The 14931-nt window shown below is 36.7% G+C and overlaps 1 long non-coding RNA gene across 1 annotated transcript; it reads left to right on the top strand.

The window, feature by feature from the left end:
- Positions 1-1999: 1999 nt before the first annotated feature.
- LOC311165440 lies at positions 2000-13564 on the top strand. The gene is made up of 3 exons (XR_014616921.1): positions 2000-2137; positions 12046-12309; positions 12932-13564. It is a non-coding gene; the product is annotated as an uncharacterized lncRNA (long non-coding RNA).
- The last annotated feature ends 1367 nt before the right edge of the window (positions 13565-14931 follow it).

Raw genomic sequence — 14931 nt, 5'->3', positions numbered from 1 at the left:
GTTTCTTTAAATAAGATCAGGATCTAGCTTCATGTGTCTCAACCTTGATGAAACTGCTCAGTGATGAAAGCAGAGAATTGCTATTTGTTTTCAGATGACTCTTCAGTGAAAAACTACCTAATAGCTTGACAGTTTTAATTATCTAGGCAACTATATGAGTAAATTAAGATCTCTTGCAAATCACAGGTTTTACCTGTTGGGAAATACATGAAGACATGCAGCTGGACTGTAGTTGAGAAGGTTATTCATGGATCCACAGTTTTATTGCAAGTTATTCTACTGCCTCATCTACATTTTACTGCCTTTTTCTGGACCATGTATTCCAATAGATACCTAGAAAAGCACAGCTATTGTGGTAGAAGAAAGTTCATTGAATACCACCCCAGCATGCCTGAATTTCATGGTCACCCCAGCAGTCATTCCTGTGCAGGCACCTTGACTCTGCCTGTGTCCTGAGAGTAAAGATGTTGTCATGTTTCACAGCCTCAGGCAGATGTTTGGTTCTGCAGTATAAGCAAACCCCCAAACTTTCAGAACTGGATTGGGATCCTTGCAATTTTTTTTTTTGCTTACCCAGAAAGCAGCATTTTTATTGGTCTGTGGGGACCTCTAGAATTGGTCTAAGGGGGAGGTTGTCAGAAGGAAGTATAAGAAAGTAATAGAAAATTTCATATCAGCCAGGACAGGCAAAAGAAAGTGCTAGAGCTATGGAGAGATGCCTGGTAGGGGGGCTGCAACACAGTAAAAAGTGTTCCTCCAGCTGAGATGAGTGACTAGGTGCTCTTAGGCTCTTGACTATAAATCTAGAGGTTTTACCTAGTCTGGTGATAGAAAAAACAACGGAACTCAGTGACAGTCACTTCTGTCCCTCCTTTGCTAATTGAGTTAACAGTGAGAGAATGTCCCACTGAGGCAGCAGGGTCATTAGTTCAGATACTGTCTGATCATCTGCTGGAATTAACAGTTTAAACATCCTGAAGCTCTGTGTGGGTTCATGTATTGAAAATTTATTTTTAAATGTAGGAGAAAGGGAAGAAATTATAAGTGCTATTAGGGGTGAAAAGACAAACACTTCAAAGCTAGAAATTACCAGTATTTGAGGCAATAGCAAGTAATCATGTAGTAGGCAATCATGAAGATTGTATCAAAATATATATGCACGAGGGAGCCAATTAGGTTTGCTTAAGCAACTTTGCACACTATGCTTTTTTCCTGAGTGGAGCACTGGGTTTTGAAACCTGAAGGATTTTTAAATGTGGGCAATCATAACCAATGTTGCAGTAATGCCCAATCTTGGCATCCTGCTAAGATGCTAATTCCTATGTTCTATCAATGATTTCTGCAGATGGAGTTTTGTTGAAGTATTGTTTCCTTTTATCAATTTAAAATGTTCTGCCTTTCACTGTCTTCTTTACCTCTTTATTCTTATGAAGAATGCCATGCAGGTTCTGCTTGACGTATGTTTTTCTGTTACAAATATGCTTTTATATACATCTATCTTATTTTGAATCTGTACAGATCCAGCTTGCTCGGTTTCTCACGTGTTTTTGTGAGCTGACATCCCTAGGAGGAAAATAGAGCTTATTTACAGTCTTTTAAAGCTTTTATGCCTTTCCAGAAAACTTAAAATAATATTCAACTTTGAAAATTGATGAACTGGTGAGGATGTCACAGAAAAAACCAAATATAAGTAGGAAAAAGAAAAAGACAGATACAAGAATTACTAGATACAAGGGCAATTTTCTCTGTTTCTGAAAAAGAGGGGGGAAACGCATGGTTTACAATGGCAAAATAGAACAGGCAGTGGCTGGAAATGTTAAATATTCAGCTACATAAATGTCTCAGAGTTCTCACTCCATGTTCACATGCTTCTGTTCTTCCACCTGCCTTTCCCACTATATCATAGAGATTATTTATAACTGGATGACAGTCACTTTTACTGTATCAGTCCATGCTGGTGCAGTATTGAATGACATTCAAACTCACAGTTACAGCTCTTGTGGGTTTTGGTGTGCAGACGTATTAACAAAGTTGCAGCCAGGGGGTTGAGCAGGATAATTGCTCCTGTGTGTTCAGGGCTCATGGAACCACACCTGGAGTGCTGTGGAAGGAGTCCAGTGGATGTCCTCCTGAAGAGGTGAGGGCTGGAGCGTGTGGTACACAGAAAAATGCTGGGGAATCTGGGTTTGTTCAGGCTCAGAAATGAGATTGAAGTGAGGCCATTTTTGCAACTTATGCTTATCAAATAGGAGGAAATAGGGGAAATGTAGTCAGACCTGAGGTGCAGAGTGGTAGGAAAGAGAGTCAGAAGCTGGAAAACAGGAAATTCTGACTATATCAGAAGAAAATATTCACCATGGGGACAATTAAATACTGGAACAGATTGACTGGTAAGGTTGTGGAGTCCATGTCCTGGGAGAGTTTCAAATCCTGACTTGATAAAGCCCTGAGCAGCCTGACTTAATAGACTTTAAGCAAGGTTTGAACTACCCATTTCCTCTTCAAATTCAACTATTCCACAGATTCGTATGCGATCAAATGGACAGGCTCCAGTGGTCAAGAAAAAAAAATTCTTAAATTTACATTTAAAAATCTAAACAGTTCATATACTAAGTTATTTTTATTCACTTAAAGTAGAACTAAATGGAAAATGTACAATCAAATGAAATATATATTTTTTTTTCATATCAAAATCTTTTGCAGGAACAACCAACATTTCCTTATAAGATATTTTAAGATTCTTTTGTCAGCATGCCTTCTTGTTATGAAATGTTTTTGTATCATTTAAAGATGTAATTCTTGATATTTAGGGCTTTTTTTCTGGTCCATCTTGAAGTGTATTAATCCCTATTAATACCAAATGTAGAAAATATATAATTTTGATAATATCCTGACTAAGAGACTTTGTCTGTTAACTACTTTTTGTGTGTGCCGTCTTGTATGTCTGGTGATTTGTTTCTCTGGAATCACACAGTATGTTCCCAAAGTACACCATAAAAATAACATAATCATGATGTTATCTGTTATGTTCCAAAGTATATGACAATATTGTGTTTATTGTTAAATACAGCCTCAAGGACCTCATGACAGTGCCAAACAAGTACGTTGTTTTCAATTAAGGACATCGTCTCAGTGTTCAGTAAACACAGAAGATTATTTATGTATGAGCTTGATGTTGTTAGAAAATGTGTAGCAGAATCATGCAGTTCAGCTTTTGTTTGGATGTAACTGAAAGCAACAAAGACCAAGCACAACTATAAAAAAAAATCATGCCTGCAATAAACCTAGATCATAGACGGTTAGTTCATTTTGTGTTGCTCATAATGTATGGGTACCCCTAATGATTCCATTAGAGTTCAAATAACAGAATTCAGCACAAATGTATTTCTACTGAGCAGTGGAAACACAATTTCTCTGGAACTGCAGCTGCTGTAGTTGAAGATTAGTCTCTTACTATCCCTTAGGGAGATGACTGTCTCTGCCAGCTGACTTAGTTTTTATACTGCCAGCGATTTATTAGATTGCTTTGCTCTTAAGTGTGATAATAGGCCTTATGCTTAGCAAGGTTTAGAGACTTCCAGTGCATTAATATTTTATGGCAATGACAGTCAAGACACATTTTGTTTACCTAACAAGACAAGCCAAGCTACAGCTGATGTGTATTGGAGATTAGATTTAACTGGTAGGAACTCTGCCAATTATGTCTTTAATGCTTTGAAATGATTTTTATAATTGTAATCTAATCATTTACATATTTGATGCATCAACATTTTGTTGCAATACTGTTTTGTGTGACTCAAGTGCTACAGAAACCTTTTGTCAGTAGCCATTTTACTCAGTTCTTTGGTATCAATATATTTTCTTTAGATAGTTTATTCAATTAGATATAACAATGTTTGGAGACTGGGAAAACTTTCAGCTAGGATCCCATATAAACCTGCTTGTGGGGTTCCTCAGTTTACGATGAAATTGATTGAATGTTTCAATCTTGTGAACATAACCCGCTATTGCTGGACTTGTTCTGTATAATGGTGAAAATAGTACCCTGGTTTGCTGTCACTCAGTTTCAGTGACAGTGATGGCTTTTGATGCCCAAATAAATATTGCACATGAAGGATTTCTTCTGTCCTGATTTCTTTTTTGCTTCTTCTCAACAGAGCAGATTTATCAGCTATTAGTTGTGGAAGACAGAGAGTGAGGATCAGTGGGTCGGGTGTCTGGCATTGATTCACTGTTATCTGCTGAAAGCTCCAGGGACAGGATTGAGAATATTTACCAAGCAATTGCATATGGAAGGGCTTGATGCCTCGATTACTTAGGCTCAAGTATATCAGAAAATATTAGAGGTAGGTTCAACAAGTACTGATATTAGCAGTTGTATGGCTTCAGCTGCAACTATGTGATGCTTGTGGCAAGAGGTAATAAAAGTCAGGGAGGCAAAATTCATCTTTTTTAATGAAGTGTGTTGGTCTGTGGTAGTCAAGGAGGCAAAATTCAGCTTTTTTTATGGAATGTATTGGTCCATGGTTTTAGACACTTAACTTCTCTTTGTATCAGGTTTTAAATGGACTTTGTAAGATTTGAGTTCATACAATTCTTCAAAATCATCTAAAAAGAATTTTCTGTAGAAGCTCAAGGTAACTCACAGGTAACTAACACATTTATTTTTCTACATGTCCATAAATATGATGAAATAGAGTAAGAAGCTGCAACAGGTCTATATTTTTTTCTGGGGATAATTTTTAATTGACTGATGGTGTGTGTTGGCTTGGTTAGTTTCTTTTTTAATACCTCTATTGAATATAATGATTTTTTATTTTAGTGATGCAGAAACTGAGACCTGATCCTTGAGTATATATATTCATAATAATGTAGAGGGCAAATGAGACATCCAGTCGGCAGCCCAGTGATGGCTGGTGGGCTGAGCACTGCAGTTTCTCAACTGTACTGATTTGCAGAATGTGCAATGTGCTGCTGCCTCCTCCCAGACACCCTTGTAGGTGAAGCTGTAGTAAGCTGTGGTCTTAACCCCAGAGAGTCCCAGTGGAGTTGTCTGTGTGCTGGTCAAGAGAAAATTGATCACATACAAACAGGCACACATCTGACATAGTAATAATAAGGGTGGGTGTGTGCACATGGCAGCACAAGACGAATTTCAGGTAAAGTGAAAGTGAAAGTAATTTTAATAATAATTTTCTCTGCTAAAGCAACTCTTTTGTCTCAGTAAAATTTAGCTTGAACATTAAATGTTCTTTTGGCAAACCTCTTGGGATGCACAGGCAGAGTAACAGATATGATCAGTCGCAGGAAGAATTATGAAGTCTGCCCGTCATTCAGCAAGCCTAACAACACAACCAGGAACCATCTCCTTTGTGAATAGCAGGGAGCTAGGTAGGATTTTCATTTTCATAGCAAGTTTAAAAAAGGAGTAGACCCAAGAAGCTGCAGTAGGCTGCCAAAACTATGGTTGCAGGATCAAATTTTTATCAAAACTCTGTTTTGACAATGGCCGGTGGGGTTGAAAACTCCGGTTTTTCTACCTCATTTGTCACCTATTTGTGTGCACAGTTTGCTAAGGGTGGTTAGATGTCTGCTCCCCCGTGTTTCTGGCACTGTGGAGGTTTGTGGCCTGCAGGATGCTCACTTACAGCCTGTGGGAGTGCAGTGTAGCAGTGGGGGTAGAAGCAAACCATGGGTTTTCAGTGAATTTAAACAGTCAGGATTATCTTGTCAGTGGTACTAGCCTAAGCAATTGTCATGGTTGTGTGTACGCTTATATTTTCCAGGGATGAAAATGTATGTAGATGTGAATGTCAATTAGGCACGGCCCTCAGGCTCTTGGCAAGAGGCCAGTGTGGCCACTGATGGCAAAAGATATAAGTGTTTCTCCTGTGGGGAATATGAAAGTGATTTTGGCTTGAGTGGCTTCAGGGACATCACTGTGTGCAGCCTTTCAGATTCAACAAAAGAACGGTGAAAAGAGAAGGCGTCAAACAATAGGTAAAAAGCTTTTAGATGGATGCTCCAGTTTCTGTTTTTTGTCTTTATGGAGTATCTGTATCACACTATTTGATCTTCTCTGTACTGGTGGTCTCTCCATGTGCTCCTCGGGAATTTTCTAATGAGTCTTATTCTACAATAGGTTTATTTTAACAGGAAAGTATACCTTATGCATGCTTTAAGAAAGTATGTGCTAACATTTATTTGACAAACAGTACAGATTTATGCCCTGCAGCCTACATTTATGGACCTACTTCAAACATTCAGATGAGCAAGTTTTTGTTTACTCAATGTGTGTGGAAAGAATGTGTCATAAGTACTGGTGAGGATAGAGGAGCCTAGCTCATGTGAATTGCTCCCACTGAAAACACTTTGTAAGAGTATCCTGGGAGTTTTTCTGTGTGTGTTCTGCCAAATTGTGGGGAAGAATACCATATTTTTTAGCTAATCATCTATTTATACAAATATCATAATCACAGCAAATCATAGGTTATCTGTAACCTTTGAAATATTGAAAACCTCTGAATAGCATAGTCTACACGCACCGCTCTGAAAAGCAACTACACTTTGAAAATTAACATCTCTTTTTATACACTTTGAACAGAGATTAGCAAATAAAAAATTTGCCTTCAGTAGTTCCTGAAATCTAATTTGGCATGAACATTGTGAAAACTAGCAATTGAATTTATTTACTGTTAAAGTGGATTGAATATCCTTTCAAGCTATTTTCACTTAGACTGAAATATAAAGCAATGGTTTCCTTCCATTCTAATTAATTTCTTTTCCTGATTACCTCTAAGAATGAAATGAAAGCAAAGATTGAAATAATTCCTATATTTTATTTTGTTATTTAGACTTATGTTGCTTGATACTTAACCACTGCTTTGCCTCTAATTGTCAAAACATGAGGGATAATTAGTCCAAATATATGAGCCCTTTACTTGGAAATATTTGCAAACTGCGTGAACTCAATGTATATATGATATGAATTGAAAAAGGGGAGAAATAAAATCAATTACTCTGTTTTACAGAAAAGAAAATTCCCCCAGAGATCTGAAAAATAAGACCATTCATTATAGAAGGGAACTTTTAAAAAATGTATAACTTTATGTGAAGTGTACCTTTAAAATCTATTACATGACTAGAAAAACAAAAAGTCATGTCAGAAAAACTTTAAAAAGTTGTAGCACCTATTTATTTTTCAGGAAAATGTCCAAAGTATACAGGAAATAGAAATCTTGCTCAGAGTATTTGAGTTTATTGAGTTCTCTCTGCCTTGAAAATCATAGCAGAAATCTCCAAGGACTCCTATAAAGATGTATTACATCATAAAGCAAACTAAGGATAGCAACCCATGTTATTAAACTGTCAACATACATTATACTGCAATCTATCCCCAATCCAACTCAACTTAAAACCCTACTCTTGGCAGAAAGTTTTAAACATAAGACTACTCTCTAATCATCTAAAGCCCATGGTACTTTGGAAAAAATGTTGTAATAATCGCTCCACTACTCCATTACAGTATGTGTGAATTTCATTGGTTTAGTACTGCAAATGCTCAACCATTACAAGGAAGGGTTCTGAAGGATTACCACTTAAAACATTTTATTAGTGATGCTGTAGATTTCTTATTTCACAGAATGTTAATAAAGGTTTGGTATAACAGGCAAAATGAAAAATAAATCTTAAAGCCCAGTGCTTAAACCTTGCTTAATTTCCACATTAATATTTAATAAAAAACCAGATAAAATTATGTTGATATAAAGTCTGCCTTCTCAACTAAATAAAATAGGGCTATTGCTTTGAATGATGAAATGCTGAAGATCAGTGTTCCTTGGCAGGAATTATGATAACTGAAAATTTCAGATCTGCTGATAACATATGTTGAGAGGAGAAAGTCCATCTCTAAATATTAATCTACATCATCATTGTTAGTTTCCATTTTAACATTACCAAGGAATCTTGAAGTTTGTTATAGGTATTCTGAACCCAGAATTTATCATAGGAAGTGTAACATCTAAAGGTTTATGGATACAGAACAGAAAGATAATTTAATGAAGTAACTGTCAAGGAGAGGTCAGTTTTGAAGTCTTTGTGAAGTTTTAATGTGAAATCTTTTCTCCTCTTCTGCAAGATGGAAGTGATTGGTACTTTCTTTTATCCTTCTTCTTTATTTCCTTCCTCCCCTCCCTCAGGTGCCTTAGGAAAGGAAAAGAGGAAAAAGAAATGGATGGAATGGGAAAAGAAAGTGGAAAGCAACAGACACTGCCTGACTAGCTGGGAGGAGTTGGAGTGGGTGGGGATTACAAGGGGCATCCCCTTGGATGGATAGATCTTGAGGCAATAGTCGTAGATATGAAGATAGCAGAATGGCTATGCTAATATATTAATGATGACTAATTTTTTTCTCTTCATAAGAAATAATTGTGAAGCCTCTTGCCCTAAAATGCCAAACAATGCAATTATGTTATCAAGAAAAACATGTCAACCTGTTGAAATAATTCCTCTGAGGTATTTTATTTAGCTTAAATATATGTATCTAAATTGAAACATCAGAATCTAAAATAATTTAGCCTCTAGGTTGTTAGAGAGTAGAAGTAGTCAGAAACACAAGTTAAGACAGGAATGTTGGAAATGGTAGGACCTTAAACTCTATCTGTTCTACCAATCTGCCCACAATCCACATGCAATTAAACACTCCTGTTAGAAATTCAAGAATTAAATATATAGGTATCAGACTTGAAATGAATTCTTACCATCACGTCAGCAATAGTGCAGTAAAAATGGAATATTTGTAAAACTTCTTTAAAATCTAAAGTTTCACCCCATCAAAAAACATATTTACCTGTCTCACTCAGAGGCAAACTATCATTCAAACTACATGGTATGATATTCTTTTGAAACCATAATTTCTCATTATTGCTGCGATTAGATATAGCTATTCTTTTTGTATGGAAAATATGGAGGTATTCTGCTTTCTTGGACATGTTTCTGTCCAACAGTTCCCACAGCAGGGAGCCGCATTAGGAACATGTGAAAATAATTAAGAAACAAAATGTCTAATGTAAAATGTATTTACAGTTTTCCTGAGCTAGGCTGTGGTTGAGGGTTTTGTTGCTAATGAGAAATTACAGTATGCAACACAATGATGCCAAAGAAAGCAACTCATGCAGACCCTGTAGTGGGCATCTGAAGACTAACATTTCCTGAATATATGAATATTTGGACTGAGTTGCACTTTGACACGTTCCTTTCTGGAATCCTTCAGATTTCAGCCCAGCAAATGTTGGCTATTTTTTTCCTCCACAACCTGTGGGGTAAGGAAAGGAACAACTAGCCAACACACAAGTGAAACAGTAAAAATCAGTAACACCCTCCAACCTCCTTCCTTTTCTACAGCCAGGGGCCCTTAATTCTTGCTTATGAGCATCCTTGCAGAACAGCTCTTGCTTGCTTTAACAGCTTATTAGTGTTTTAATTATGATTAATCAAAATTGGATCAAAATAGGATAGCAATTTTGATACTTCACTGTATATTTTTTAACCCTTAGCTGAGAGAATACTTCATTCTATGTTGTGTCTATTGGAAGATATGCATGGAAATGTTGGTGTGTAGTCCTTATTTTGAAATTAGAGTGTAAAAGGACTCCATAGTTCATGCACTGCATGAACTGCATTTCTAACTGGCTCATCTGTAGGTTAGCTGACCACACACCTTTAAATACCTTGCTGTGAAGTGTCTTGGTTTTTAGGGAAAGTTCCTCAGATATTTTACTTAGAGCAGTGGGGTTTATTCTGTACAATCATGCCCAGGTGTCCAGCATTGAGGGGTTGGACAAAAAGAAGTTTTCCTCTTTTTTTCAGGACTTGAATGTGAGTCTCCCAAGAAAAGAATGTCACTCTAGCAAAATGTAAAGCCAAAAGCAAAGCAACATAAAGCAAAACACATATCTTTATATTTCAGCATCAATTTACATGTCTCATCACATTGATGAATTATGTCTTACCTCGCAGAGGTTAGTGGCTGTCTGTGGCTGAAATGACAACCCCAACATGCATGTTTGTAGGCTTGCTTGCTTTTCTACTTTCTGATTGGAAAGTGGATTTGCAGACAAGCTACTCCACAGGGAAGAAGCCCTTGTTGCTGAGTGTCATCTAGGATGGAGCTAAGGAAAATTCATCTCATTATCCACAGGTGGGCAGAATTCACTAAAGAGGGGTTTTAATTCATGATGGTGCTCCCATTCTACAGGCATTTGGCAAAAACTGAAAGCTGGCTAATGGCCTGGGGAAAAAAAAATCCTTCAAAAAGCTAAAACTGCTGAATTTAAAATAATGAAATGGAAAATATATTAATTCAAGTATTAAAACAATCAGGACTGACTTCTCTTTGTTACTCCTGTATTTAGAGTTGATGCTCTGTGGCTACTGAGATAGAAAGACTTTCCATGGTGTTCTTTCCCTGTGTCTAGATTGTTATTGCATCACAGACAAAGAAATACTAAGCCATACCAGATATTCTGTGACTATGCTTGAGTAAAAACAATTAGAGTAAATAGCCAAGTGTTTTTTAAAAGTTAAAGAAAAGGTGTATTTAATTCTTATTACAACTTTAATTTCCTTATTCCAATGTGACAGCAGAATTTTACTTTGCAAAAATGTGAAGGGGTATTCCTAATACCTTGATTTAATTTCCTCTACACTCTGGGGATGGTTTATATCAGAGGCATTTCTTGAGATGTTGCTGTAACTAGCTGCTTCTCAACAATTCCAAGAGCATTCATGTGCTGGAATAACTTCCAAATACTGGGAAAGAAATACACATATCTGCTGAAATAAGCAGTGGTCAAAAGACCATGAAATGCTCTTTTTAAACTGTATTCCAAGATGTTTTTGACTTACTCCTTTCAAAATTATCACCATCAGTCATGGTGAATCTAGCAATTCAATGGGGGTGAGCCACTAAATGTTGTGTGCTTAATTAACACACTATTTAACAAGAGAGACTCTCTCCTCACCTCCCCCTTTTCTATGTTGCATGTGCAAAGGGAAGAGAGGTAATTCCAATGCATTTGTTGAAAACTCAGGAAAAGAAATCAAATCTTACCTGTAGTACTTTAATGTGAGTATTAAATAACGATGTCAATAGCTTTAGTGAAAACAGTAGTGAACCAGTAGAAGATAATGTAAGCAGTGAGTATTTACACACTCTGCAGGAGCAAGGGCTATATAGCAAGCAAATGGCCAAGATTTTAATTTCCTTTTTAAGCAAATGTAGTATGCAAAATGAGTTTTTGATCTTTCAAAATTCAGTCAGTTGTCAAAAATCAATTTGTGCAAAATGTTTTGCCCATCATAAACATATAATCCCACAGAATTTGTACTGTTCTTTGCCAGCTAATTAAACCAAAAGGCATCTGGGGTACATAACTTGGTATTCAGTTCTGTGGGAGACTAGGATTCAGACATAAAATTAGTGTGGGAGGCGTTTCCCACACTAGTCTACTCAGCTCATGAAGGCCAAAAAGAGCCTTGCAGCTGTGAATGCACAATTTTATATTTCTGAGCTAATTTTTCCAAGATCTGGATTTACTGTAGCGTGTTCCTTTACCCGCAGAAATCTGGTGAGAATGAATAGTTATGTGGAAATTTCTATTTGGACTTCCTCTGGTCCATTCTCTTCCACACACAGTTTCTCAGTTGCTCAGCCATATCTTTTGGTGATGTGGTGTTATGGCTGTTCACAAGGTGCTCATAACCTTCAGTTAGGGCATGGACATCAAATGAACAAGGATTTAAATGTCTAGCCTCAGGCATGACAAAAGGGCTGATTTTCTTGCAGAAAGATACTGCTACATTCATAATTTTGTTCTGCTTGGTCATCCCTGCTCCATACACATACCTTTATCTCATTTGTTCCCCTTCCTTCCTTGTCTCGTTAATTTCAGTGCAGGTATACAGGCATCTGGGTCTGCTGTTAAAATTGGCTGCATGCCAGCTGTGGGAGAACCTCAAGGTCTGCTTTTTATTTTTTTACTCCAGGCATTTTGGAAAAGACAGAGCTCAGTGATGTCTCATTTACTGGACAATAGTTCCCTGTGCTACACAGCAAGGCCTGGGAGAATTTCAGAAGTATGAAATGGTTTTCAGAAATGCCAAGCAGGGAGGAAGAAGCAATGCTGGCAACATCCACATCAGAGATATCCCTTGATGTCTCCATATGGCCTAAGCCTCTCATTTTTGGCAGGTTCTTTCCTCCCTTCACTGCTGCTTCTCACTGACTGTGTGGACTCATTACAATTATAAGTAAGTATGAAGTTCAAAACAAATGCTTACCTAAAACAATAAGCCAAAGATATCTTTTGCTATAAAAAGTTTTGAAAATTAACTGAAAAATAGCTAACAAAATCAGCAGCTGATCACGTACAGTTTGTGACTGGAACAAAGAGCAAGAACAAATAGTTAATTCATTGAGACTGGGTACAGATATGCTCAGCTCAGAGTAGACATTGTTTAAGATGACAACTTTCAAATATTTTCCCACCATCATGTAATATTGGTACACGTGATGCCGGTAGCCCTTGCAGAGACCAAACAATTCTTCTGCTCCATCAGCTCAGGTGGAAATTGATTCTTTCCACTGGTATGAATAGATCAGTTTCTTCCAGTGCTTACTTGGGCTTTGCTACAGAGCTGTGTAATGATCTGGGACACTTCTGCAATCCTGGCTTTGTTTTTAAGCCCTGCAAAGTCTGTGTTCTAAATTTGAAGTCTTGGAGTCAAAGATAGGTGAAATGTAAGTTAATAATGAAAATATTTGAATGTGGGGTAATCTGATCCTGAACAGGTTTTTCAAGATCTGGCTCAGCAGAGCACTACCAAATGAAAAAACTTCTGTTACTTAAAACACACCATATTTTTTCTCTAGGTCCTAACTCTCTGACAGATTGAAAAAATTCAATGCACTGACATGACAGCAAACAACCAACAGCAAAAGTGAGGAGGGACTGGCTTCTTTACAAGAGAAAATACTTGGCTTTGTGAATATTTCCAGTGATATCAGAAGAGTATTTGTTTCTGAAGTATTATATAATCTGTGTTTTGCTTGCTTTTGGTACTACACATCCTATGCGTAAGAATTCCTTGTAATACAGAACTTTGGGAAGCACAGTTTGTTCTTGCTAGTAGTCATTATCAATTTGTCCAATCTTTCCCCTCCTTTATTACATGTATGTTCCTCTGCTCTGTTTACTTTTCATTCTGAACATTTAAAAACTGACTTCTTCCACTTCAACTTGTTTTCTGTTTGGCATTATGTTCAAAATGAGTTTCAGACTTTCTATCAGGACATATGCTCGAAAGTGTTTGTGTGTTTCTGCTTCTGCAGGGATCAATATTAAAGTTGCCATATGTTCCAGTGGTGCTGGATCAAGCCTAATGTTATGAACATCAAAGATAATGTATTATAATGAGCATTTGTATTTGTAGAAGTGCAGCACATGTTATGTGCAGTATGGACATTTCTGTAGCAATCAATTTACATTTAAGAGGCATCTTTAAATCTGTGGCTAGATGCTTATTAGCAAAAATATAAGTTTATAATAATTAATAGATCTGAAAAGCTATACAGAATCTTATAATAATTACCTTTCTCTTTTTATTCTCATTTTGTGTGTGTGAGCCAAATATTTTACAAGCAAAAACCCCCAGATTTTAGGACCTAAATCAACATTAGAACTGATTGCAGCTTGTCAGAGACTACTTCAGGGATTTGCTGCACCTCTTTCATTAATGAACTGCCATTTTCATGTTGAGGATGAAAAACAAGGGGAAAAAAAGAGTGTTCTTATGATGACAAGTTCTGTTTAAAAGCAAGTATTCTTTTCAGTTTCCAGGTTGTTCATCAGTACTTAACTATGAAACACACCTCAGGAATCTCTTCATACTGCAGCTGAAATAGTCAAGGATGCTGACACAAGAACAAGGACAGTATTAGTTTTTACAGCATTTAAAACAAAAGATAAACTCATTGCCAAATGCGCAGGGACACAAATGTTAAGGAGAGATATTTTGTATCAGACTGAAACATGATATGAAAAGAATAAAGTAGCAACTGTGCTGAAATGACTAGATGACCTCCCCAAAAATTTGAAACTATTTTCAAAATAGAGTAATAGAAAATAGAATAAAACAGTTATAAGGGCACCATGCCTTTATTTAAAGAAATCTTCAGTGATCACTGTAGTAAAGTCCAATATATAGAATATTATTATTTCCCCATTTATCTTTGTTTACTGGATGATCTGAGTGTTAGTTATCAAGTTATTCAAAGGCAACACAAAAGTTCATCTCAAAGTTGTGTATTTCAAGACTGGCATCTGACAAAATAGTTTAAACAAAGATTTATACCTGGTATCTCCTGTTTTGTGTGATGGCATTTAGGTATTAAGCACTAGCCCAGTTAAAAAAAAAATGTGTGTAAGTTTCTATGTATTTTTGGTTTGAGATTTTTTAAGAGAATATTTCTGACTAACTGAAAAAATTTAGAAGGAGAACTTTTTAAGATTTTTAAACCTGAAATTATTTTTCAAACATTTCTACTAATAGGCATGCCAAGCAGTGACAAATATATCTACAGCCATATATATTACATATAATGTAAGTTTTGCATTATAAAACAGCACAGATGTGGCACAGGAAAAAAAGAGAATATTAATATCATCCTAGATAATTGTCCCTGATATGCATACAGCTCTTGGAAAATCTGGCACTTAACAGCTGTGCCACTACTGAGAGTTAGGGCAGCTGTCAGGTCTGAGGCTTCCCTAGTGTAACATGCTGTGCAGAGGTGGGAGGTGTAGCAGAGTGCAAAAGTTCTCTCATGTTAATCTCTATATGCAGCTTTAAGATGTCCAGAGTGTTTCCACA

This window comes from Fringilla coelebs, assembly GCF_963513975.1.
Source record: "Fringilla coelebs genome assembly, chromosome: Z".
Classification (NCBI taxonomy): Eukaryota; Metazoa; Chordata; class Aves; order Passeriformes; family Fringillidae; genus Fringilla; species Fringilla coelebs.
Note: the sequence above shows the minus strand (reverse complement) of the source record. Positions and strands in the feature narration are given on the sequence as shown.